The sequence below is a fragment of the Lonchura striata genome, chromosome 3 (genome assembly GCF_046129695.1).
Source record: "Lonchura striata isolate bLonStr1 chromosome 3, bLonStr1.mat, whole genome shotgun sequence".
Taxonomy (NCBI): Eukaryota; Metazoa; Chordata; class Aves; order Passeriformes; family Estrildidae; genus Lonchura; species Lonchura striata.
In genome coordinates, this window is record NC_134605.1 from 26009474 (window position 1) to 26036518 (window position 27045).

General features: G+C 39.8%; 1 long non-coding RNA gene across 7 annotated transcripts in view; it reads right to left on the reverse strand.

Moving 5' to 3' along the window:
- LOC110469084 (uncharacterized) overlaps positions 1-27045 on the reverse strand; it is a 429868-nt gene that overhangs the window by 113788 nt on the left and 289035 nt on the right. For all 7 annotated transcript variants that reach the window (XR_013339669.1, XR_013339663.1, XR_013339667.1 and 4 more), the window contains exon 3: positions 24162-24263. This is a non-coding gene — a long non-coding RNA (uncharacterized LOC110469084). The remainder of the gene's footprint in view (positions 1-24161; positions 24264-27045) is intronic.

Consider the following 27045-nt stretch of genomic DNA (forward strand, 5'->3'; position numbering starts at 1 on the left):
CAACAGCCTCGTTACTATTGCACGTTAGTCACAGTTTATTCACATCAGAAGACCAGTGGAAGGTTGAGACAGGCAGGGGACTAAAGATGGATCTCTTCTATAGTTATAAAAGGATTTCCATTTGTTAACAGCTCTGCCTATGAAGTATGCAATGACATTTTCCTACTGTGCTATTTTCATGCCTCCTGAGATGCCAGGTTATAATGCAAAACATCTGAATCATTAAATTTATACAGTTATTTAATAACCCATGTAAAATACATGGCAATGTTGCTTCTTTTAAAACATATGCACCTCATAAGAAAACAATTTCCTGCACTATGTGGTGTAGTCAGATTTCAGTATTTTCTGTCGGGCAGAAAGGTTTCAAACTTCTATATTCTGTGCACCCAGGAGCCACAACACCCAATGTCACCAAGCTGCTGCTGGCAGACCCTTTTGGAGGAAATTTACTCCCCTTTAGAAACTCTTAGCCCAAAATAGAATAAGTGCTATATATAAATATGTAGTGATAGAAATATATAGCCAAAATAATCATAGCTAGCAGGTAGCAATAGTACTAAGGTGAAAAACAAGCCTTGTCTAACAAAACAACCTTCACCTTAATCATGAGTGATTTTTCGTAGCCATAGTAGAACATGTTCCCATAAACATCTTAAGACTCACTTGGGGTCTAATATAGAATTGGCTCAAATTTTGGCTTTGATGGTTCCTTCCTAGCTCCCATACTTGGAGATAAGTTCATTCAGTCTCAGGATAGATGTTTTTTTTAATAAGAGTGTTCCAAAGATCCCATGACAGACAACTGCTAATATGGAACAGAATGAGAGGAAAATATTGCTGGCAAAGCCAGGATTCAGCAGAGAGAGGGTCAATCCTGTTTACAGACTTGCTGGAGTTTTTTGGTTGGTTAAAAAGCTGACAGACTGCATTACAGCTAACATTCCCATATTGATTATAACATTTCTGAGTCTGCCCTCGTTGTGACAGGAGCCACATACTTAGTTCTTTCCTTGTTAAATATTTGTAAATAATTTGTACTTTTATGGGTTATGTAACCTGGCTGAGAGATTCCAATAATCTTCCTGTAACTTGTTAAAAGTGGGAAAAAGCTATAGTGTCTGATTTGTGCCCTCCCATGAGGGTGAGACAGCAGGAGGGAGGAACCTCTCCAGGTTCTGCAGGCAGCAGAGGGTAAGTGAGAAAGTTGGTGAGAGCTGCCAGTGATGAGCCTCAACAAGGGTGATGGATTTATGGTGTAAATCAGGGCCCCAATTCAGCAGGCACTTAAGCACATGTTTGAGTCTCATTGACTTTGTGGAATCAAGTGAGTGTTTAAATGCTTTCCTGGATAACTGTATAAGGGAACAAAGAGAGGAAGGGAAAAGGGATAGCATAAAGAAATTACAGCTTTTAGGATGGAATGATGGAAGCTGGTTTAGAGTTATTCTACTGAAGATAAATTGTAGGGAAGCTAAATACAAAAAAATGAGAATTTCACAATAGAACTAAAGAGACTGGGTTATATGAAAGTATTGTTTGAGAAAGCTTTTCATCTCTTTTGTTGAGTAAATAAATTGAATTAGAATTACAGAAAATAAATGGCAGAAGACTTACATGTGATTTTTCCGTGGTTTTTAAGATTCCTGCTCCCTTTGCGTTTTATAGACAATGATAAGAGCTTAGGTTCTTCTTTGCACCATTATTAGCATTAATCAGATTGAAATGATGATGCAAGTTGGATGAACCCCAAAAAAGGCTGAGTTCCTTTCAGGTAACCTTTCAGGAGTGGGTTCTTCAGGACTTTCTTACTGTGGCAGGGTCAGAAATACCACATTACTTGAGTGGTCCTCTCCCTAAAGCAGGAGGTGCTGCAGCATGTGAAGATACAGTAAGGAAAAAAAGCTTCCCAAACTGAAAAAAGGATGAGCTTAACAGAGGTTTTCGTGATGGGAAATTCTCAGTACTCCCAGAATATCTCCTCCCTCCCAAGTATCAATGGGGAAAATCTTCCAGTCCGCAAACAACACCCAGATGTTGTTATTCCATACTTCCTTTTCCCTTTGTTTTTCCTTTCACATACTTTTATTTCTTATCCCCTTTTTTTTTTTATGAAAGACCATATAGCATCAACCTATAGCATCAAGAGCCGTTTCCTGATGAATCTGAAACAGATATAAGGACCTATGGAATTCTACAGAGGCCAGGATCTAAAATTAATTCAGGATCAGTTTTACTTGGGCAATTATTTCTGTGATTGGCAACATCACAGAAATAATTGTGTTTTAAATCACAGCTTGAATTTGCGGTTCAAAATCCAATTTTAGGAAAATCTCAAATGCAAACAGGCAGTGGCTCCTGCCTTGGAGGAAAAAAAAAAAAAATTAAAGCAAAATCTCACATCCAAACACCCTCAAAGCTCCAGAATAACAGACTAACACCAAAAACAGACCAGGCTGCTGCTAAAGTCTTTAATGGCTGTCATCCATGCCCAATCCCACCAGCTCAAGCGCCTTTAAGCACCACTTGCTCCAGCAATCTCCAGAAGTAGGCTTTCCAAACATCCGTCTCTGCCCTGCTCCACACAGGATGGTATTTACATACTTGTTTCCCTCAGGAGACAAAGGATACAGGTGCAGTTTTCACAATTGAAAATATAATCACATTGCCAATGGTATAGATTTGTGCATGGTTTTCTCCAATATTGATCTGATGTTCAGTGCAGGAAGTGATTGATACAGTTTGGAAGAACCAAAAGAATTTTTTCTATTTCCGCCATTTATTCTATAGAAGATACTACAGCCTGTTCAATAGGTGTAATAAGCATAAACTGTGGCACTTACAATATTATTCACTACATTAATATAGAGCAATAGTTATTTTAAATGCCACTTAGAAATAAATGGCTGAATCTCTTTCAAACTCAATGTATTTAGACAGAATCAATCCAAATCTTGAAATCAAATTCAGAGACTAAAATTGATATTCCTCACGCTAATTTTGTTTGCATACACCCCCCTTGGAAAGCACTTCAAAAGAAAAGAAAGTAAACCACATCTCTTGGATGCCCAATCCCTTCTTGAAGGGACTTTCTTTTCCTTCTACTTTATTTTTTAAACCATTTCTCTAGACTTGTGGCGCAGACAATTCTCTCAGACAGTATTTTTCAGGTTTATTCTCTTTAGATGATGTGACATCTGTACTGTTCGGTACTGACTAATTTCCAAGTCCTGGGAGACAATTTCTTAGCAGTTGCAATTCATCAAAATCCTAATGAATTCTGATGGAATTCTTGGGGACTGGTTTTCTGTCCCTTCTGTGGAAGGAACTACACAACACACCCTATGTATTTAAGCCAAATTAAGAGACTAAATGTATTTAATCAATATTGCTGAAAAGAAACTGAAGAACCACATGCTAAACTCCAACAAAACCACCCTCAGTGCTGTCACCGAAGCAACGATCCTACAAGCACAGCTGAGGGAGGCTGACTCCACGTGCCAAGGGATAACCAAAAGGGACGGAGAGCTGAGTGCGAACAAGGATTCAGGAAAAAGTCCAAGAGAATGATGATCTACAAGCACAGAAGGGCTCACTGTGGAATGGAGATGTGAAGGACGGAGGCAGAGAAGGCTTTATTGAGTGTTCCAGGAAAAGTATTGGTTCAGGTACCTTGTCACGTTCAAAATAACTTGAATATCTTTAGATGTTTTGGAAGGAAAATGGAAAAACTAGGCACTGTACCAGCTGCTTCTTGGTTCAAAAACAATGATCAGGTTTTATTTAGATTCTCAGTCTACTTAAGCTGGTTCTCAGGGGAGTTGGGGACTTGAGCTCCATGATTGGGGAAAACTTATGGGGAAAGAAGGAATAAAAAGGTAGTTCATAGAAGCCAGATGGGGAGGCCAAGAATCTGGCAAATATCCCTTTCCCACATTTCTTCTAGAACTCAAAATAAATCTGAATCTCTCTGACATTTGAAAAGAAGTCTGGCTATTTCTTCCCACATTATGTTTTCTTTTTTGCTTGCTTTTGCACAAGGTCTTACGGGAAGCAGAGCCTGGTGCCAAAGTAATGCAAGGAAGCAAGCTGTGCTGATAATCTCAGACTGGCCCCCTTTTCTCAGGAGACATCCAGCCCAATTCCATGTACACAGGCAAGGCTCACTGGTGTGCTCTGGCAGTGTGAGGCACCACAAACTTTGCTGAGCCGGGCAGCACAAGGGGATTTGCAGCTGCTTTGTATCACCAGAGCAAGGCAAAGCTGCCAGAGCAAACCAGGGAATCTGGCTCCAGCAGTTTGGAGAGACTCAGCATCAGTTTGTGAACTTTCCAAATCAGGCCTCCAAATCTTCTGGGATTCACTTATCTCTGTGAAACAACCCAAATCTCTGTGGAAGAGATTTGCCATAGGACACAGGACCGTGCCCAGCTTCAGAAGCCATAGGAAATTTGATCCCATGGTGGTTTCACTCTAACAAAGCACCTTGCCTTAAATGAAGTTGTTGTTCAACGTGCCAATGTATTTTGGACCACACAAGTGTGACAAAATAAACATAAGTATTAACTTCTGGTACTTAACAGGCTGATTTTTCCTGTGTCTAGGAGAACTAGCAAAATTCAGGGCATTTCACTACAAGCAAATCTCTAATGAGGGGGTAGAAAAAATGCATGCCTCACTGACTGTCAGGGGATATCAAATTTGCTCACTTCTGACTCGGTAATTACCCACCAAAAATGTAGATCAAGTGGTCATCACCCAAATTAGTACCTGCCAAAGATTACTTTTGGAATGGCTGTCAGCTAAGAAACAGGAAATGAGCTGCAAAATATTATTAAAACTCGAAAATAACAGCTTTAAGGTATGAGCCTCTGCTCAAGCACACAGTGGAGTGAGAGTAGGAAGCAGAGCCCATGCGGGGAAGGGAGCAGGGACAGGGGCTGTTGGCCAGGGACTCGGGAACAACTGCAGCAATAAAAACTGACACATGCCTGCCCTGCATGACAAGCTTGGAATTGATGCTGAGAAAACCAAAACTAAAGAGCAGGTCCTCCCTAGGACTTGGGAGGGAGGGATTCCAGTCACTGCTCTCCCTGCCATGAGCCTTTTCAGAGAGCAGCCAAAGCCTCTCCCTGCCCCAGTTCCCCATCTGCAAACTGAACATGTCTCTGTTTGGCAGTGGAGCTGTAAGAGAATTGATTTCAATAACTTGAACAAGCTTCAGCCCATTAAAGTTATGGTAAGTGCTGTATAATGACAAAACAAAACCCAGGCCATTAACACCCTGTGAGAAGAACAAAGCAGGGCCTGACCATTTTCCATGTTCCAGTAACATTTAGATCTGAGCCCAAAGTGGTGGTGGTGGTGATGATGATAGTAAATACTGTAGGATGCACTTTCAGCACCAAATATTTTGCAATTAGCTGCAGGCAGCACCACAGGCTTGTCACCTACCTCTAGTGAAAGGTGGTGACCAAGTGGCCAAAAGGGAACTCCAATAACAGTTCTTGGAGCAGGACTGGCTTTTCCTTTTGCTCCTGGAACCTCAGTGCAAACCATCAGTCTTACTGCAAGGAGCCTCATGCTATTTATCCACTTACCCTGACTGGCTGGCAGCTCTGTTTTGAAGGCTTTAAACTGGGGAAGGCGACGGGGGAAAAGGCTCTTTTCAGTGAGCTGCATAAATCCGTCTCTCTCTCCTTGCCTTTTATTTTGGGGGAAATATGAATAAAGCTGCCAAACCTGCTGGTACCTGCACCCCTATTTCCTAATCCAGTCCACTCCTCTGCACTACAGCTGACACGTTTGCAGCCTTAACAGACCTGTGAACACTGTGTTAGAACTCCTGTGCTGGGTATCACTGGACATCCGAGGTCAGAGTTAGGCATTTGTTCCCACACCCTGTGGGAGGACGGCTCTCAGCACAACACTTGGAAATGGCAAGGCTTTGAAAATAAATCTGTATGTTAAACAGGGACAGCCAAAGACAGAAACAAAAGGGTAGAAATAAATTGTTGATTGCTAGCTTACTAAAAGGCTCACCATTAAGTACTTCAGCAGTCAGTATTAGGACTGGGGATGCTTAATATATTCATTAAAAAAGAGAGGGGAAGGTGACAAAATTTGCACAGGGCGCAAAAATATTTAGGTTACTCGTAATTACAAAAGATTAGAAAAGCTAGACAGATGCGCAGCATGAAGACAGATGAAATCCACTGTTCATAAACGCAAGGTAATGCATATTTGAATGAATAATTTTCAAAACTCATGGGCAAGGATAGGTTGTAAATTAACCAACCACTTGGGAAAAAGAGAGCGAGGAGAAAACATGTGCCACTCTGGACAACTCAATGAGAAATCTGAAGAATTGGGAGCAGCAATCAAAAAAAGTAAATATGTTGGTGCTCTGCGTAAAGAACAGGATAGGAATTAATACTAAATTACCACATCACTGAGTAACTGGACAGCGTATCTGAAATGCTGTACCAAGCTGCAATCAACTCACCCAGAAAAACCATAAGGCTGAAATAGGAAGGAGCAACAAAAATGATTAGTAGCAGAAGAAAGGACTGTGAAGATTGGGGCTGCTTAGTTTATTGAAAGCAAATAAAAAGGGGACATGAGAGAGTTAATGAAAGTTGCAGAGAAGATCAATTACCTGGTCCTAGAGGCCTCTACTCCTAATGCAACAACACTGAAAAACAACATCTTTAAAAACCAATAAGGGAAATATTATTTTACACAGTTCATAATTAACCTACGGAACTGATTGCAACAAGATATCCTTCTGGCAAAGGACTTAATGTGATATAAAATAGTTTAATTTAGATGCTTATGTGAATAATGAGGACATCCCAGCTAGGATTAAGATAAATATCTTAGAAAGGCTGAAACCCCTAATGCTTTGTGACAGAAATGAACCATGGGCTGATGGAGGTTGGAGAGAAACATCCTCTTTGGGTGATAAAAAATGTCTGTGTCTTCCCTTGAGCAATTTGGTACTGAGCATTCCTGAAAGCTGCAGTTGGGGCTGGATGGACTGACAGTCCAGTCTCATCAGACACATCTAAAGCAACATCCCTTTGTGCTGACCTGAAGTTGGCACCTCCACTATCCTCACTGAGGCCAGGATTTCAGACTTGGATTTTGGGAACAGTGCTGTTTGCCGTGGTAGCAAGGGGAGGAGAATTTTGGATACAACACTGAGAAACTTAAATAGTTTATTTACATTTTTTAAATACACTGAGAGCAAAACAGTACCAAATGTAGTGCACACTTGAGAGTGGGGGAAATGGTGTTTTCTATTTTATGCCACCAAACCTGTCCAGGTTTTCTAATTTGTTTCCCATGCTCATTTTGTTTTGTACATGAGACCATCTTGTTAACAGAAAAGTACAAATAAAGCTCTATAATCAGCTACTGTGTCAGAATCCTGGCAGATTTCAGTGCATCTATCCCAACATCCTTGAGCTAAAAGAAGGGGAAAAAAGTATAAAAATTATAAAGGAGAAAAGCTATTGCCACCTAAATCCCTTTGAATAGAACCTGATCTCTTAGGTACATTTGCAAAATGAGATGTGGAGCTTTGTTGCAGCCTTCTGTAGAAATTACTTTGTTCAAAATATGGTCAATCCAAGTACCAACAGGTTTTTTCTCCCCTACAGCTACCAGTTAAGGCAGTGTCTGCAGTACAGACCTAAATCTGAATCAGTGATTAATATGTAAACAGGATTTGACTTGCTCTTCTTTTGTGCTTTATCGCCAAGATACAATCTGGCACAACAGTTTTGTTTGACAGACAGCCCTGGCCTATGCTTGTCAACTAGCCAATATAAAATAACATTATTACTGTATAATCTCGAATTAGGCTGTAAAATATTTCAATTGTGTGACACACATGATGAGAAGATTTTAGAGTTCTCACGTGTTTACATAATTAGCACTGCATATTTGTTAAATTAAGGTATCACTATCACCTTTATTACCATATCCCTCCTCCTTCACTGCAGTGTCAGTGTCTTGTGTAACCTCACATGTCTTAACTTTTCAAAGGCAACAGAAAAAGGAGCCTGTGTCTCTGTGAGGATTCTCCTGCTTCTGTGCAATTCTAATAAAAGGTATCAGAATACCCACCCTTTTTCACAGCACTTCAAAAAAATAGCTGCTGAGGTGCAACTCAAGTAAGGAAAAGAAAGCACAAGAGGGAAATGGCCTCAAAGACCTGACTTCAGGTGTATTTAATCCTTCCACTACTGGTTTAAAAGTATTAAGTAGCCATAGGCTATCCCTGGGTAGAAAGACAGTTCAGTGACATCCCTTTTGTAAATATGTAGCTGCTCAGCCTCCTTCTAAACTCCACATTGAAGTCTGCTGCTTTTTCAGATTAATTCAGTTTGAATACTGCTGACTGTCACTACAGTCATATGTCACTGGTAGCAGCTCAGAAAGCCTAACCCCCTTCTCTAATGTCATTGCACACAATTCATTTTTAAATGTGCTGTAATAGTTTAGGAATACCAGTAAAACAGTGGGGGGAAAGGCATTTTCAATTTAAGGGGTGTGTAAGTCCGTTTACAACACTGTATTAGATAAGCCAAGCATGTTTTCTTGAGAGGGGAACATATGGTACAGGTGAGACGTACAAAAATATTGTTCCAATAATTACCAAGATCATTAATACAAGTGTGGTAGTTTCAAACCATGTGGCACAGAATTACCAAATTACCAATAATGCTATTTAACTGGGGGGGGGGGGGGGGGGGGGGGGTGTCTTCCTTAAGGAGCTAGGTACTGCCTAGAACAAAACCATATAAATCCACCCCAGAGTAACCAGAGTCATAAAACCAGGCTTGGATTCTGTTTGTCTCACCAGGTTTGGCACAGGATACTCCGACTCCAGCCGTGAGCCGCAGAGAAGGTCACAAAGGTTTGGCTGTGGGGCACTGACCAGGAGCTGCTTCTACAGAGACACCCTTGGCTCTCAGTTTACACTCTAAAAGTATTTGAGACATGGACACAAAATGAAATCTGGATGTGTTCTGACCCCACCTGTGCTCACCATCTCCCCCATACAGCTTCACTCATGCCAAGGAAGTGGCAAAATAAATGGCAGAAATGAGGCCCTGGCAGACAGGCCCATCACCCTCACAAAACAGGCTAGCTCTATTCAGAATAAACAAATGGCATGAGCAGTAACCCCACCAAAGAGCTTCTTAAATGTGGCCTGATCTTTCCCAAAACTTCAGCTTTCTGGTTTTCTGATTTAATTCCAAATGGAATAATAGACACACTCCTTTGTTTACAGCTCCATAAATAGTGCCTTGTGTTTTCTGAAACAATGCACCTCTGGGCTGTCTCTGTGATCGTTTATTTTATATCATCCTTAAGTTGCCATTTATTTACATTTCTGGAAACAGCTACCCCATGAAACAAATGGCCTGTTTTGTTAAGTCATGGTCAAGGATGTTTCCTTCAACTTATCACATCTAGAAATGCCACAGACAGAAATGCTTTCAGGCTATTTGCTAAGAAAACTAACATAAGCTCCTTATCAGAAAATATTACATTTCCCCGAAAGGTGAACTGTTCTGTCAGTTTTTCAGGCCATGTGAAATTCCTTCTCTGCTGTGACAGGTCGCTGAACAGATGTTGATGGCACACTGTGGTTGCCCAGGATGCCAGGCAGAGCCTTCAGCCACACATAGCTGCAGGTAGTGGCACAGATGCAGGAAGCCTTTTCCTGACACATCCAGCCCAGGGGGCATATTCCAGGCTGTGGGCTTTTGTGGTTTGCTTGGGGTTGGTTCAGGACTTTCTCCCTCCCTTTCACTCCTCTTAGGATACCTCCAGAAGCCAGGCAAATGCAGTGCTCTGTGTGCCAGCCTCTTCTGTTCACATCCCAGAAGTGGCAGCCAAAACCGACTCCTTCAAGGCCTCACAAATCCCCATCTCTTCAAACTCACAAAAGGAAACCAGAAGAGAGTCACATCTCTGCTCAGGGTTTTTGAGTGTCCTCTGGTTTTTCATCCTACTGAACCCAAAATATTGGCAGCTGCAGACTGACAAGTCTAAGTTTAAGGGCCGACACATGAGTTCAGGCAGTGTAGTTGCTTTCCTCAACCAAAGCAGCTGATTTCCAGGTTGCTCATGTCCCCAAGAGCTGAGGAACAGCTGAGGAACCAAGATCAACACTGTATGTACTTTGCTTTATATATATTTACGTTAATATTATGAACCTTCAATGTCCATAATGAAGGTGAAAGCTGCAGCTGGCAAACTACTCTGATTTTGTGGTGTTTTAGAAGCTGCAGCTGAGGAAGCTGCCCTGCCAAATCCCAGTGCACTGGCACACACGTCTGTGTGACAACACACAATATACAGGCACAATCGATTCAAGCAGGTTCTACTCATGTGCTGGCACAGATCTGTAGCATGCAAAGTTCAAGACACAGACACAAAATGGACATTAATAGACAAGGAGAAATCCAAAGGAACAACTGGGGAGACGCTTTTTTCCCCCTCAAACTCCTGGTTTTAATCTTTTCAATTTGATTTTTTTTTTTCCTTTTTGTCTGTTCAAGTCCCAAACTCATTCATTCTCTTTTCAGGAGAGTATTTTCACTGTGTGATGCTGAGGGGCAGTAGCAGAAAAAGTTTGAAGTAAGACTTTACTAGCTGCCATCCTTTGGTTCATTTGTGACTCTCCTCACCCTGCCCTTGCTATCAGGTGTTATCCACACACTGGTTCAGGATTTTCTGCTGGAGAGAAGCAGCACGACTGGGCATAGGTATATTCCCTCCTCTCTGTGTTATCACCAGCTGATCTTATCTACTTATTACAATTTATAAAGACATAGATGGCCTCATGCTCCAGCCCCACTCCAGAAGGAGTGCCCATTAAAACACCCATCAGCCTCCTCCTCTGCAGACTGAGGAAAGGCAGGTCTGTGACAGGAACTATCATGGAGCTGGTGGATTCCAGGCTGACAACTTCCAAAATTACAGACAAATCATGTTTAAATAGGCCCCTCATTTTCCTTGCTGGGGCTCAGCAGTATCAGAGAGACCTTGTCTAGGTCACAGACAACAGGAGAGAGGCAATTTTGCAGTTTTGTTAAAATTTGCCTTCTTTTTTCACCCATCCCTATTTTAGGAGACCAACACTCTCTGTATAAGTGTCCACTGCAAAATGGGAATTAAAGAGGCTAGTGTTTATAGCAGCACTACTGTTTGATGCCAAAAATAAGTCTGATATTTCTATTCAGGAATAGGAAATAACACTCTGAACAGGCGAGTCACTCCCCAATGGACTTTCTTTGAATTTTCTCCAAAGGCTATTTCCTTTTCCTAAATGTGGGAAATACTTCCTGACTGTGAAGCAGCACAACCCAAATGCTGGGCAGAAAATTAATAAAACAAACAAAAAGAAAACAAACAAAAGGACCTTTGTTCTGTAAAGAAATGGCACCGGCTCTTCTCAGGAAGCATAAAGAAACCCAACGGATGAGAGAATAGATAAATCCTAAATAGGTTTCATGTAAGATGATTAAAAGTGCTTCTTCCTTTGCTGTATATTTGGCAACACATGAAATCTGACTCAGAGATATATCTCTTTCCTTCCAGTGCTGCTGCTTGCACTTCATGAATAAGTAAATGATTAAGAACACTTCAGATTTGGCATTATCAGACACATTACCTGGCTTGTGTTGTTTCAATCACAGCCCGAGCTCTGACCAGTGCAGGGGCTCTCTGTGTCTGAGCTTGGCTCAGCTCCAGTGAGTAGCTGGAGGCATTTCAGAGTCCCCCAAATTCCAGGCTGCACCTGATCCGTATAGATTTATAGCCCCCCACCTTCAACCGAGACATTCCTCACTCAATTCCAAGCTGGATCCATCTACACTCACCACCCCAGGGCTTGTTTGTGCTTGTTTGCGTGTACTGCACAGCACCAGTGATCCCAATTTTCCAATCTAAGAAACCTGGACATTTCCAAAAAGGCTCACAGAAGTTACCATACACAGATGTATATCATGGATGAAAAAAATACCTTTTTACAACATCTATAAAACTGTGATTATAATAAATGTCTGCTTAATTAATACATCAGGACATAAAAGTCATTTATTCTTCTCTCATTTGCTATCATTCTCCCTGTTCAGATTTAATAATGCAAAAAGATTGCTAAGATGCCAAATGGTAAAAATAATAAAAATACATTTATCATTGATCTGAAAAGCAGAAATGCCTGGCAGTACTCCTGGCACAGAGAACACTGCCAAATTTTCTTAACTGAAATCCAAACAACATTTCACCAAAAAATCTTCAAAACATACCTAGAAGTATATATGATGTGATAGATAAAGCAGTCTGAGAAATGCACAGAGCACAGCAAAACAGGTGCCCAGAATAACCATTACTGCAATATGCACATTAAGGGGGGGGGGGGGGGGGGGGGGGGGAAGGGGCAGAGAAAGAAAAAAAGAGAGAGAGAGGAAAAAAAGCTTTCAAAATTGTTAAATTCATGAGGGCTACAGAGCCTCAAATTGAAATTATCTCACTCTGCACTGATAAATAAAGTGGCTCTGGTACCTAAATCATGACACTAACTATATGTTTCGATTTTTTTAAGTAGTGATTAGGTGGATACTCAGGGGAACCTACTAGCCTTCACAGAGATAACAGACTCAACTTAATATCAACTTAAAAAGAGACTTGAATTCTAACCAATCTCATGTAATGAATTGAAATTCTATAGCTTTCAGAGGGGAAAAAAAAAGATAAAAAAGCGATGTGGCTCCATTCTCTAACTTGCTGTCAGGAAATATAATTTGTGCTCTTGGTGATTCACCTAGCTCATATGCAGCATGCAAATTTATTTCCCTAATAATCAGACCTGGAGATTGCCCAAGAGGATTAATAGCATCATTCCTTATGACCGCCAGGATATTATGCACCTCTGACATGGAAAAATTGTGTTAGTTCTACAGAGAAAACGCAAGGATATTTGTCCTGCTAGACAATATAATAGGCTGGTGCATCATCAGATTACAATGTCATTTCAAAAACCTTGAATACAAATAATGTACAGTGGGGGAAATGTTGGTACAACCTCCCTTAATTCAGTAGCCTTGAATTCACATGTATTTTTTTGCCTGTGCTTTTTTATTCCTCTCCCCATTATAGTCTGTAGAACACTGCTAGGAAAAGGCAAAGGTATTTTATATTAAAACCATCTCTTTTTGTTTGTTCTTATGTTATTCTTTGAGAATAGCGTATATGGACACTGCAGGATAAAATAACATAAAATCCACGGCTTCCAGTTTTTCAAAAAGCAGAATACACCCACAGCCCCAGTACACTGTATTCCATATGTGAATACAGAGCAATTTATTTGCACAATGCTTAATTTTGATTCGCAAGTCAAAGCAACACATTCTACAGGCTCTGGCATTCACACAGGAAGAATTTTAATTTTTCAAATATTTTTTAAAACAGTTGGTCAGGAAATTTTCTAAAAAAAAAAGGGAATGTTTCCTGCTGTACTTTAGACCAAAGAACACCACCTCAGAGACAAGACAAAATTTCATTATTATGCGCATGGGAGCAATAAGATTAGCTCCTATTGCTGCCCCTAAGGTGGAGCAGCAGGAGGAACCAATGGGACGATGCTAATGTGTATGTTAATAGTATTCTCCTCCAAGAAGTTGGGATAATTAAACATGTACCATCTCTTTAAGACAGAACTGCACACATTTTCTTCGGATGGGTGTTTACAAGATTTCCAATTTCAGGTCACAGCCATTTCTGAGATTGCTTAAGAAAGAGATGGGAATACCTTATCTTATTCATGTATTCAAAGAACCTTATAAAATGTGCAAAACATAACACTTTTAAGGGGCAAAACATGCATCTTGCCTTGACAGACCTGCTTTGTTATATGTAGTGTTGTACACTGACCTAATATATTGAACATTTTAAGCTAATATACCTTGTAGGAACCAGCCTTTAATGTGATGGATTTTATAGTATCTCATTAGGGTGTGTTTATATAACCTGATACTAAACACATTTTCAGATTCATGTTCCTTATTAAAATTGTGAGCTGTATTGATTTTTAGTTGAACAGCAACAGAGACATTTTAATATTAGGAAAGGCTGCTCTGAAGTTATTTTCACAGATCACAACTACTGTGACACAAACAGTGCACATATCTCTCATCTTTCTTTACAGCCTCAATTAGAAGAATCAGGATATGTTACCCCACCTGCTTTTCTATTGGTTGAGCAATTCTCTGCCTCCATTTCCAACGCCAAAAAGCATTTTTATTCATTGCTTTTGGGGGGGGGGGGTGTTATTTTTAAATATACATTCGTGACAAGCTCCGAAACAGTATTTACATTTTTCCTTCTAAAGAACCGTGTGTTTTTAAAAACAAAATACCTTAATGCATCTGCTTTTCAGGTTTCCATAACAAACTGAGCATCTACAGCCATGTTTACTCTGATACAGCACACACAGAAACTTACCATTCCTAGCAATGTACAAAAAATAATGACTTTCCCATCCTAATGTCTCCATTTTGTAAACCAGTCTTCAAAGGTAAATCTAATGCCAGCAATAAATAGAGTGGCTCCAATATTTCTCGGAGGAGTCACAGGCAAATAATGATCTTTGAGGCACTGTAAATAGTTTAAATTATTGGAAGGTCCTTGTAAGAAATGAAATATGAGGATTAAAAAAAAAAAAAAACCTCAATTTCTCTATTGTGAAGTTCGGGCATTTGGAGGAAGCCCAAATTTTAAACGCAAATATTTAGAGAGAGAAATTATCGCTTCTGAGACAAGCAAATCATACACTTATTCCTGACTCTCATTGATTTAATGAACTGGTTTTTAATAGAACGCCACTTGGAGAAACAAAGAACAGCCATGGAAGAGTAAGTGTTTCTTACATTCCTACAGTTTTAAAACCAACCTCTAAGTCTTCAGCAGGGAAAAGGCTGGAAATTAAATTGCAGCACATAGGAACCACCAGATTTAATAGAGCCACTTGTGCCATTTAACCACACCTGTTACTTGTGCTACAGCACTGCAGACGCAGTTCAGGAATCTCCAGTAAATTTGTATATTTGGCCTAAGAAGTTTTAGGTCTGAACTGGGTCTCAGAAAGCAGATTTCCCTTAATTTCGCCCCTGGCACACTATTCATTGTTAAACATTAAAGTTGTGTCAATTACTTACTTCCATAGTTGATTATTATCCTGGTTATTCTACCAGCTAATCAACACTTCTCTAACAGTCTAGCATTGACTTTGAATTGATATACAGAATATAATTATTTGTGCAAATTTCTTTTGTTTCTTGTTAACCACTGAAATTGGTTAATTACTTTAATCACCACAACCCCTCAAAAAGAAAGTATTTTGATTTACCAATTTATTTTTAATCAATATTAGGTAGAGCTTTGAAAGTTGACTATTCAGTCAATGTAAGACACTGCACTGAGAGGAAAAAAAAAATTATATTTTCTACATGTCCTTTAAAGCAGAATGAAAACACCTTCATCTGAAAGGCTTTGGTAGCTTTATCAGATCTAAGGCTCTTCCTTTGAGGTGTAATTATTTTACCATTATTACAAGCGAGGCTTTTAACAGAACAGTCATTTCCTCTATTTAAGCAGTAAGTTTTATAATTTATTACAGCTCTTTGGTCATCAACTCACTATACAAACAGTCGGTCACCAGTGACCAATTACATTAAGGTTAAGCAACATAACTTTAAATTAGAAATAAGCTAATGTATCTTCATCAAGGGCCTGCTGTGTTTTCAGTGCTGTTTATGAGATGATACTAAATGTGGATATGGAGCACGCTCACTGGGACCAATTCCTATCGGCCTGAAAATGGAAAAGTCTTGAGCCTGCTCAGGTCCAGAGCTAATTAATGGGATAACATCTGCTTTACACATTCAGCTGGAGTAATTTCTATCAACTTCACTGGGAAGATGCATGGGAAACTATCAGAGAAATAAGTATCTATGCTGAACCATATTAATCTGTAGTGAGTCTGGAAATAGGAATTTCAATTCTCCTATTATCCTAGGGATGGGCAGAGGGGGAGGACGAGGGCACAGGGCTTGTTTCTCGGCTGATCCAATTTCTGTGTTTGTAACAGATTGAGTTCTGTTTGCATGCATACACTTGCACACACAGCAACTGCAATGGGGCTGGCTTTGTCTCTGGGCTGGGGGGGCTTTAAAGGACACTGCAGCAGCTGCAGATAACCATGCTCCTCATGCAACAACCAGCTTCATACAGGAAGGTGCTTACGTGGTTTTATTGCATTACTTAAAAACACAGCAGGAATGGCTAAAGAAAAAGATACGGTATTGTAAAGCAGGCTGCAAAAGTGATAAGACACTTTTTTTCATTTTATCAGCCTGTGGACAAGGTGCAGGGGCATGAAGGGTCAGGCACCTACTCTGATCTGAAATTTAAATAAGTAAGACATGAAGGGAACACTGGCCACCACAAAACAAACAAACAAACAAAAAACTACCCAAAAAAAACATACAAAAAATCCACACAAAAAACCCACCAAAAACCAAATAAACAGCCACCCAAACCTCCTACTGAAACCCCCTCGACTTCCAAATTCAGGCTCACTTTCACCTGAATTTCATAACTTTGTCCAAAAATCACTGGGCAATTTTAACTACAGCAAGGTGCTTAAAACTGTATTTTGTTTGTGAGTTTTTCCTGGTGATTTCCTGTAGGGCACAAAATCTGACTGCTGAGGAGAGACATTACATTTTTATGCATGTATGCTTTTGTCTGCCTCTGCCTACAGAGATGTAAAATGTATGAAATTAATGCCCTTTTAAAAATGTCTATACTGGAAACACGTGTATATGTTCCTACAAAACACATTTATACCTGAAAATATATACAAACAACATTTATACCTGAAAATATATGCAAATATTCATGACTCTGTGTGTATGCTCTGAGAGAAAAAAAGCCAAAACAGAAACAGGTAAATGTCTGAGTTTGGGGAGGCAAAACCAGAAAGAATCATGTTTCTTTATATTATTATTGTCTATGCTATGATTTACAGGTTTAATTCTTTCAAGCTAATGCATACAAATGAATTGCACAGAACAACAAAAAAGGAGGGAGGTCCTTACAATAAAAAAAATTCCATCAATAGTCACTTACCTTTACCTAAGAGGTTATGAGTTTGTATGTCAACTCTATGGAATATTTCTGTAATTTGTTTGCCATTGTGTACATTCTATGCATTTGTTTGCTACAAGGTATTGAAACATTCAGGCTATTGGGAATTAAATATTTATTTGACTAACAATCCTTATCTGTAAATTAATGGTATAAAACATGGAGTTTTCTAACAGGCTGTCACTCACTTTTATTTAAGAAGATACTACTGAGACAGGGTTCAAGGTATTCCAAAGAACTCTGACTTCCTGGGCTTCAGGGGGAAATACTACTATTTACCTGATGTTTTTAACTCTCTTACATAATTGTGCAAATTACTGACATGAAGCAGCGCCTGCTTTTGTCACATGCAAATGACAACTACCCAGCTCTTCAGGAAGGAGCAGTGCAAAGCCAGAGTGGTTTATTCTGAACTTGTGTGTGCAGGTGTCTGTGGGGAGGAGGGAGCTTTGTGAGCAAAGGAGCTGGATTTAAAGATTCGCATATTACAAAATTCCTCTGCGATCCATCACATTTGAGAGCAGAAAATGCATTTGATTTTTAATTTGCTTAAGCATGCAAGATGGCCCACTTCAGCAGCATTGCAATTTTCTGATTTGTGGGCAGGATTCACAGAGAGTGCACGGCTAGTGTTCTTTTCCTTTCTCCTGGAACCATGCCATGAGGCACCATGGTTGTAACAGGGGTGAATCCTCAATTCTGTTCATCTCTCTCCCTTCTCAAAGTTATTTGAACCCTTATTTTCCTTGAGGGGCTCATTCAGCTGTCCTAATATGTATACAGTGATAATATAGTCATACACATAATAAAAAAAGAGCTTCAAAATTATAGTCAGCTTAGAAATAATGCAGTGCTGTGCTGGAATGATTGGCAACTGTTGATCCAATTATATAACTGGTTGCTTCTTAAAATTCAGGGATATGAGACTGATATATAATGTGCTGTAAAGTGTAAAAGAACTGGACAGGAAATAAGGCGGGTTGAATTTTTTCGTGCTTTGATCAAATTAGAACCAGGTTGATGAAAGGAAATGCCTTGGGTTCTCTGCTTGAAGTTTTGTGTTATACAAAAGGCTCTTGAAATGATCAATTTTGCACATGTCACTCAGTAAGTTTAGAGAGAATCAGTGCCTGTGTCTGCCAGGGAGTCTCTGCTACAGCTCTCTCCAAAGCCACCCCGTGCTGGACACGAGGTTTAACTGAGATACTCTGAAATGGAACTGAGGAGCTGAAGGAGGCACGATCACAAATTACAGCAATACCCCAAGTTTGCAGGCTTGTTTTTCAGGTTTCTCCTCAGCCCTTTGACTCAAGAAACACAGATCAGGAAAGACAGAAAAGGGTCATCTGGTGAATCCCTCAGAAATAAATGCAGGATTATCTTTGCTGCTGTTCTTTTAAGCATTTATCTGGCTAACTCACTAACTAGCTTTCATCCATTGTAACCCTCTGCCTGTCCCCTGCTTTTAAAACAGCCACTATTATTTATGAAGTGCTGTAGATGTGCAGTGAGAAGCACAGGGACTTTTTGCTCTTATTTTTCCTTGAGGACAACTTAAAAGGAGAGAAAAAAGTACCTATGAAAAGGCACCTTGCAGGTAAGGCTGTGGTTCTTCTGTCACTTGGTCTGTCTCTGAAGAATGACTCCATAGTGGTTAGGCCTGTATGAGACACAACCTCTCTGGTACTTTTCTGGGATCAATCCCTCTGTACTATGTGCAGCTCAATGTAGTGATTTAAATCCCACCGTTTCAGTCTTAATGCATTAACATTTCAGCACTCCTCAAACACATCCTGGAAATCTGTCTTCTCCTTGTAATTCTTATCCCCAAATCAGGAATTCTGTAAGATTTGAAGTGAGGCACCTGAGTCCAGTACACATCCACACCTCTGCCAAAAATACAGTATCATGATTTATTGATAAATACACGCGAGGGCAGTTGGGGGGGATTTGGGAAGAGGAAAGTAGGGAAAAAAATATTAAATTCCCAAGCCAGGGTGCAACAAAGTCCCTTGTGATACTCACTGCAGCAGGGAAGAGGAGAGCTACTGAAGGAGCCACATCAAAACCTGCTGAATTCCTGTTACCCTCAGGATAATACCTGCATGGAAACTCTTTTGTTTTGGCATAATTCCCTGTGCAAGGCACGCCTTCAGATAGCAGGCCTTCCAGAAATAATATCCCAGGACAGGGAGCACTGAGGAGCCAGGGCAGTAACCTTCACCCAGGCCTTTCAATTCAGTTTTGTCTGAATTATGGCAAATTGCAGTGTGTGCTTGTGCTGGAAGCAGAGCAGTTGAAACGCTGCCATTTCCCCACCAAAGCAGCTCTTTGGGAGTTGATTGGTGTTCCCCAGGAACTGAAACAGCACGGCATTGGAAATAACAGGACAGCACCGTGCAATTTCACTAAGAAGGATGCACAGGATGTTATAGGAATAATATTTTTCTGAGTTTCAAGACTGAAGTTAGAGAAGCTCTTTACAATTTGCATGTGAGATGCTGCTCTGCTCTAGTGCCAGATGCTCCCCGGAGCCCAGGCTAATAAGCAATAATTGATGATGGAGAATGCTCCTGCAGGCTCCCTGCCCAGGGCCCACTGACCCACTGCAGCACCAGGCTGTGGCTGCTCATCCCCAGAGCTGTGAACGGAGTGGCTCAGGACATTCCAGGGAATGGCACCAACCTGGGTTTGGAGTTTCACTCCTGGAAAACCACAACATCACAACAACTTACACTATGAAAACATCCAAACAGGCAAAATGAACAAACTTTAAATAATAGCTCATTTCAGTTATTTTCCATAACGTTTGTTTTCCTTTTCTTTTCCCCTTTTGTTTTTGTTAGATCACACTTAATATGATTCCACAACGCCAGTGCTGGGGATGAAATTGAAAGCTATATTCTTCTAAATGTGTTCCCAACATTCCATTTTTTACAGAGCTGCCAGGGGCTATTCTGCATTCCCACAACGGCTACAAATGTAACATACTGTTTTGCAATAAAAATTAGCTATAAAAGTCTGAAAACGCCAGAGATCCAAATGTGAGAAACAAGAGAAGGGGGTACGGCTTTCGCACACTTTTAGTGGACATTTTATTTATTTTTAAAAAGGAGTAGACATATTTTAGACATATTTATAGCTACTGTATTTCAATTATCTCTAATTTCACACATTTTATGCAGATTCTAGGCATTTTAATTGCAAATGAGAAAGGAACTTATTTTTAAAAGTGGAGCAACACAACATTTCAGATCTCAATTTTAATTCCAAATTTATCCACATCACTGTTAAAAACTTTTAAAACCTCATTTACACTGTGACTTAAAATTAGGTGTGATTTCAAACAACAACAAAAGACCTCCATACCTATGAGTTAGAGCGCCAAAACCTCTCTCACACATTTTTACATCTTTTCATTCTGAATTAAAAATTTTAGGTAGGGAAGTTTGGGAAGCTGAAATGACATTATTAATCGGTGACACATTATTTCAACAAGAGTCAGTAATTTAATAGTATTGTCCATAACTGATGAAAATTAATACATTACCCACCCTATTTTCTCTTGCTGTCTCTGTGCTTCCAATAACCCAGTCTTGGGTTATTAGCTCAATCCCTGCTCAGCCGTCACTCAATGGGAAATTCTTCCAAGGGGATAAAGCACAGCTCAGCCTTTGGCTGGATAAAAATTCCCACTGTACACTAAAAGCATTAGTGACAAATGCCACTCTTTTCCAAGCGGTATTCCCGGTAGCTTACTTCTATGGAATGCTAATAAGCTAAATAAAATGTTTGTGACAAATTCCAAGCCACCTGAACCTGTGCTGGTCTGAAGCAGGGACAGTTTTCCACAGGAATCTAGAGCTCCAAATTAATGTAACAGGTTTAAAACCACACATGTGCCTTCTAAGCTGAGAATCTACTGCTCGACTTCATACTAGCCAGTGGAATAGATCTTTAGAAGTTCCAACTACTTACTGAAAGGCATGAAAAAATTTTATTATAAATGGAAATGTACTGTCTGGAGCATGCAGAGTTTTTCTCTGCTTTCTTTCTATTTGGTAATTTATTTAAATGCATTCAAAAATGCATTCAGAAAATGAGACATGGCACTTTGGTTAAGACATCTGTATTTCAAACCAACATCTTCTGTGAGAAGCTCTGTTAATAGTCTTTTTATTTGATTAGGGTAATCTGCTGCTGTGCTGTGTTAATCTTTATCCACTACCTTTTAACCAATCAATATTTTAGGGTTATAGATTTGGAAGGTAGGCGATAATTTTGTAGATAAACTCTCTAGGCACTGCAGACATGCTATGGTTGCATATTTAATATATTTTCTGAGGATTCACAACTCCAGCAGTGTAAGAATATGCCCAGGGAAAAAAAAAAAGAAAAAAAAAAAAGAAAAAAGTTAAACCTTAAATTTTCAAAGCTGTATGCAGGGACTTGGCCACCTGCCTCCTATTAATGTCAATGAAAATTTAGAGGTAAGAAAAGCAATGTCATTTCCCTCAGATCATTTCTGCTTTGAAAGGAACCAGAGAGAGGAAATTAAAAGCAACTTTGTACCACAGGCCGGCACCAGCAAGGCCTGGTGGTGAGGCAGGAGCGGAACAGAGGCAAAACATTTGTTCACTAAATGAGTGAGCATCTCCACACATATCAAAAGAGCCAGGTATGAAAAGTTCAGAAGGAAAAAAAATTAGATTTTCTGGTCTTAAAATGTCATTAATATATATATTTTTTAATTTTGCTCAGCTGAAATTATCTGTTGCTTACGATATTAATTTTGCTGCAGATAAAATTAGTTGTCAGACCTCTGTTTATGGCCTAATTACCTTTTCTAAGGGAAAAAAAAGGGCAGGAGAAATAAAAGAAAGAACAATAAAATGCAGTAATCTATTTTCCAGCAAAAGGGATTCCTAGTGATGTGTTACCTGCGTGGACTTCACTAGAACCATGTACATGTTTCATACACATAAAGGCAGATTTACTTGGGCTGTTTTGCCCATCTGGGCAGTGCCAGCTTCTTCCTGCACTCAATTCCGTGCTTGGAGACAGGCAGGACACGTCAAATCACCCTCAGTTATTTCTAAAAAACTGGGAATCTTGCAGTGATTTGAGATCCTTCTAATAAGAAAACAAGTCAGGAAACCTGAGGGCAATGGCTTGAAAAAAAGGCACTGTAAATTACTAATTTCTTCTGAAAATATTTCTCCACTTTGCTTCCAGCTTTGGAAAAGGTAAATGGATTTTTCATTGGTTAGAAGACAGTGCCAGGAATGTCACTGCCAAGCATTGTAAAGAAGACTTGTAGAGACTAAACCTTGTGTTACAGATGTCAGAACCAGCACATTTTGGTCATATCTCAGCCCAATTCTTCAGCAAGGAGCAGAATGACAAATACTGAATATTTCTTAATAGCTCTTCACATTATATGAAGCTCAAAATTGAACTAAATTTGTACAGCATTCCTGTTAATCAAGTTGGAGCCACAATGCCACCTAAATTCCAGCTCTACCTGGCACAGCTTGGGCACGACACAGACAGAAGGGGAGTGAGCCTGACCTAAGAGAGAGGCTGCCCTTTGAAGTGTTCTGAGCAGCATTGCCATGAGATCTGCCCAGCTGCATTTTGGAATATATCTGACAAACAAAAAAATTTGTATCTGTGTTCATTTCACAAGATATAAATGTCTCTTTTGTGGTAAGAGAAATCCTGCTCCCAGGAAGTGATCCTAATCTAATCTGACACGTGGTATTTGTAACCCTACTTTAGTGTCCCAGCCTATTTATAGTGTTTACATAAAACCCCCCGAAATCTCCACATTCCCTGAAAAGTTAATCCAGTACAAATATTGACTGGCTGTCAATTGAGCATTATTGACCTGCTCCAGGACTGTGCTTTATTGCCTTAACTGATGAAACTTGTTTTCTTCGCTAAACTTAATTTCTTTTGGGCCTCCTTTGGATGAATTGCCATTTATGAGACTGCTCCTCCTCCTCCTCCCATAGCCATGGAGCTGTCTCTTCCCCTGAGCTGGAGTGGTGGGACAGCCTCAAAGCTTTGCAGAAGGAAGGCAACAAACCCACTCTGTATTCTACAAAGAAGACAAGGCCCAACACCAGTCCTATCTCCTATAAATATTTTGTTCACACCAGCTCCAACACATTTTCCTCCTTTGCTTATACAGGGAAGTGTCTCGAGCAAGGCTGGAAAGGGGCTGTGAACCCCTCAGCAAGGTCTGTGATAAGCAAACTGATTACCAGGAACTGAAATTCTCACTCTGCCAGTCTATAACCTTCACTGGGAGGTGGTGGTGGGGTTTTTTTTTAAGGAATTCTAAAATTCTAAAAGCTAAAAACCTTGGCTGTCTTGCATCTCTTTATCAGGAACAGTACAAATCAGCTTGTCCAGAAGCCAAAGTTCATGAAATACACACACTCATCATGTTTTGAACACCCAAGAAAACATTATTTATCATTTCATTTTTTTAAAAACCTGTGGTCTCCAGATACAGCAAAACAGAAACCAAAAATAGCAACTTTCACAACATTCATTCCCTGATTCTGCAACAAATTCCATCGACCGTTCTAAGTTCTGATCCCCAGGTCAAGTGAGACTGACAATAAATCTTAGGAAGGATTTGATATCGTTAAGCTGCAAAACCCAAAAATCCATTACAAAAGATTTATCCGAATGTATAAAGAATGAACCCAAAACATTTCAGTCAGCGCGGGGAAGGACAAAAGGGTGCAATGGCAGCCAGGGGTTGAAGGGTAGATCTCAAATGACCAAAACCTGTTACAAAGCACATATTTCTCTCTGATCGCAAAACTACATTTAGGAAAGGATTTGCCCAAAAATGCAGTTACCACAGATATGGGGGTTTGTTTGTGAAGGGATGTACTGGGGCAGGCACTTACAGTTTGCAGAGCTCCATCTGTTTCTCCACACTCCTTGAGCCCTGCTCAGCTCTGGGTCAGGATTTGGTACCATGATCTGCTCTTTCCTCTGTTATCAGCTGCCTGGAGAGAGGGGCAAGGAGAGGAAAAAACAGGGAGGTGTCACATTGCTACCCCATCATTTGATATTCTTTGTAACTGTTTATGTCTGGCTCAGGTGGGGAGACAGTCCAGTTCTTTAATCCAACATTTTCAGAACATCCCTTTAGCAACTGAACAGTCATGACAGTTTTGCTCTCACTTTGCCAACCATATGAACAAGTTTATTCCTGCCCAATTTGTTTTTTAAATTTTATTTTAGCCCATACAAATCATCTTTTTTACAAGACTGCCCTTCTTTTAACATGAAAGGCTTCTTCTGAACATTTGACAAATGGAAGAATCCACCCTATAACACCAGCTATGCCAAGAATGCACCTGCTCTCTGTGAAAATACTTTGGCTGTCTTGAATGAGGTTAAATGTTAACATTTTCACTAGTCTATAAGTCGCGGCATAAAAATAAAAAACAAACAAACAAGAAACCCTGGCCATCACAAATTTTACTCTTTTTTTAAATTAAATGTGGCTGATGGGTATAAAGATTTTTTTTTTTATTTTTTCTTTTTATATTTCAAATCCTGCAAATGAATTCAAAGTGTCTAAGCCGGTTTAGTAAAGAGCCTCCATGCAAAGAATTATAGCAGAGTCAGAAAGCCCCTGCAATCAAGGCTACAGGGGACCCCAGATGTATTTAAACCAATCACAATAACACCATTAGCATGAGGTGCAATAAGTGCCAAAACAAGACAAAAACACTGACAGTCCATATGTTTAAAGGCTTGGGTTTTGCTGTTGCTCAAAATCCTTCCCTCTCTACATACCTGTACATAATAATAATCATAATCACCATCATAATAAAAAATAAGCCCTCAAGATCAAATAGTCAGTGATATCTTAAGAGAAAAGAAGACGACAGGCCTAGGAAACCAAATCCTTGTAATAAATAATATATGATGAGTTAAGGAGATGAACTGACAAAGTGGTGCACCTCTAATCTCTCCCCTGCAAGAGAGGAAGAGCTGAATCACTCGCACAACATTTTTCTTTGAGCATGGTCATGGGTTGTTCCTCCACTCCAGCTTCTCAACAAATATCATGCTCTACTCATTTTCCAGCCTAAGCTACACGTCAGCAGCAGAGCCAAATTTCATGTGTAATTTTACAGTGTAAGAATAAAATTTGGGAACATTCTCTTATTAATATATAATTATTTCAGGGCAGGTTTGGCTTGGAGATGAGAGTCAAGCCACTGAAGTCCTGCTGGACACCAAGGGCCACCTTGCTCAGGATTTCCAGTTATCCTTTATTCCAAACTTGAAATGACACCGCCACCTAAACAGCAATTTTAAATAACAAACTACACCAGGCGCAAAAAAAATATCCTGCAGCATGGCCAAGATCCCAGGCACATAAAGAAAATTAACTGGCCCATATTTCTGAGCAATAAAATCAATGTCACCTTTTTATACCTTCAGCCCCCTTGTCTAATGTCCCTCAGCAGCTTCCTGCCAGTGCTGTGCAGCTATTCCAGACAAGGCAGACCTAAAAGCCTGTGAGCAAGGACTTCCCACCTTCCACCAGTCACAGCCTTCTCTACTAAACACATCCCTTCAGTTTTTCCTCTATCAGCTTTGCCACGTGGGAAAAAAGCATCACTAAAAGTACAGGAGTGCACCAGCTTTTCTAAAAGATATACACCTTCCAAGCAACAATTGTGCGTGGCACATCTCACAAGAATTTGTCTTGTTAGTCCAAGAAAGAATTTCAATGTTAAAAATGTGAGAAAAAAAGAAATAAAGGAAGACAAAAACAGTGTTTAGTCAGTGATAAAGCAGTACATTTCAAATTCCAAATGAATTACTTTTTACTTCATTTTGACTTTATTATTATTTTTTGACTTATTTTAGAATTGCAGAGATTTTTCGACTACACAACAATCCCCAGAAGCAACTGTGCCCACAATTATTTCTAAATGGAGCTGTTACTGGTCAGCAGCTCAGAGGACCACACTGACACAGCTGAGACTCATAATCCAAGTCAAACACAAGTAGGAGCACTAAGAAAGTGTAAGAAGAGTATTTAGGGATTAAGAGAATTCTAGAAAAAAGCCGCATCAGTGGCAAATAAAAGTAACTGGTTTTCCAAGTTTGACTCTTCTTCAATGGTGTTAGGGACAACCCCAAAGAGAATTGAGAAATGATACTATATTTTGCAAAACATTTGCTCGCAGCCCAGTACTTTTGCATTAAAATCAATTCACATCCCAAATCCCTTTTCTTCTACACCACATCCCACACTCATGTTTACCTTTTCTCACTGCTGCTACATATTTTTACCCTGCTGAAGTCTTTTATTTTCTCACCACAATGAGAGTGGGTGCCAAAACTGTGGCTGGTTTGGCATTCCCAGTGCAGAGCAGTGGGAAAAGGAATCATCAGTGCAGTGACTGACAACTATGCCTGCTGGCAAAGGCAATAACTGCAGTTGGATTTTAAAATTATTTAAAATAAAAAAGGAAAAAAAAAAAGGCAGGAGAGGAAAAGGGGGGAAGACACCATTTTTACAGCCCAGCTATTTGAAAGATAATTGCTGTAATTTTGTCTCTCCTCAATCTTCCCACTAGGCAAGCTCTACCAAGGAAGGCAAATTTCTAGTTCTTAAAAGTGCTATAATTCACACTTTTCTAGAAGTTTGATTAGTTTTAAATCTACACTTGGCCATTACAAAATTCTAGGACAAGAACTAAAAAAATTTTTTTAAAGAGTTAAAGAAAGAGAAACAGAAAGACAGACCAAAAAAACCCC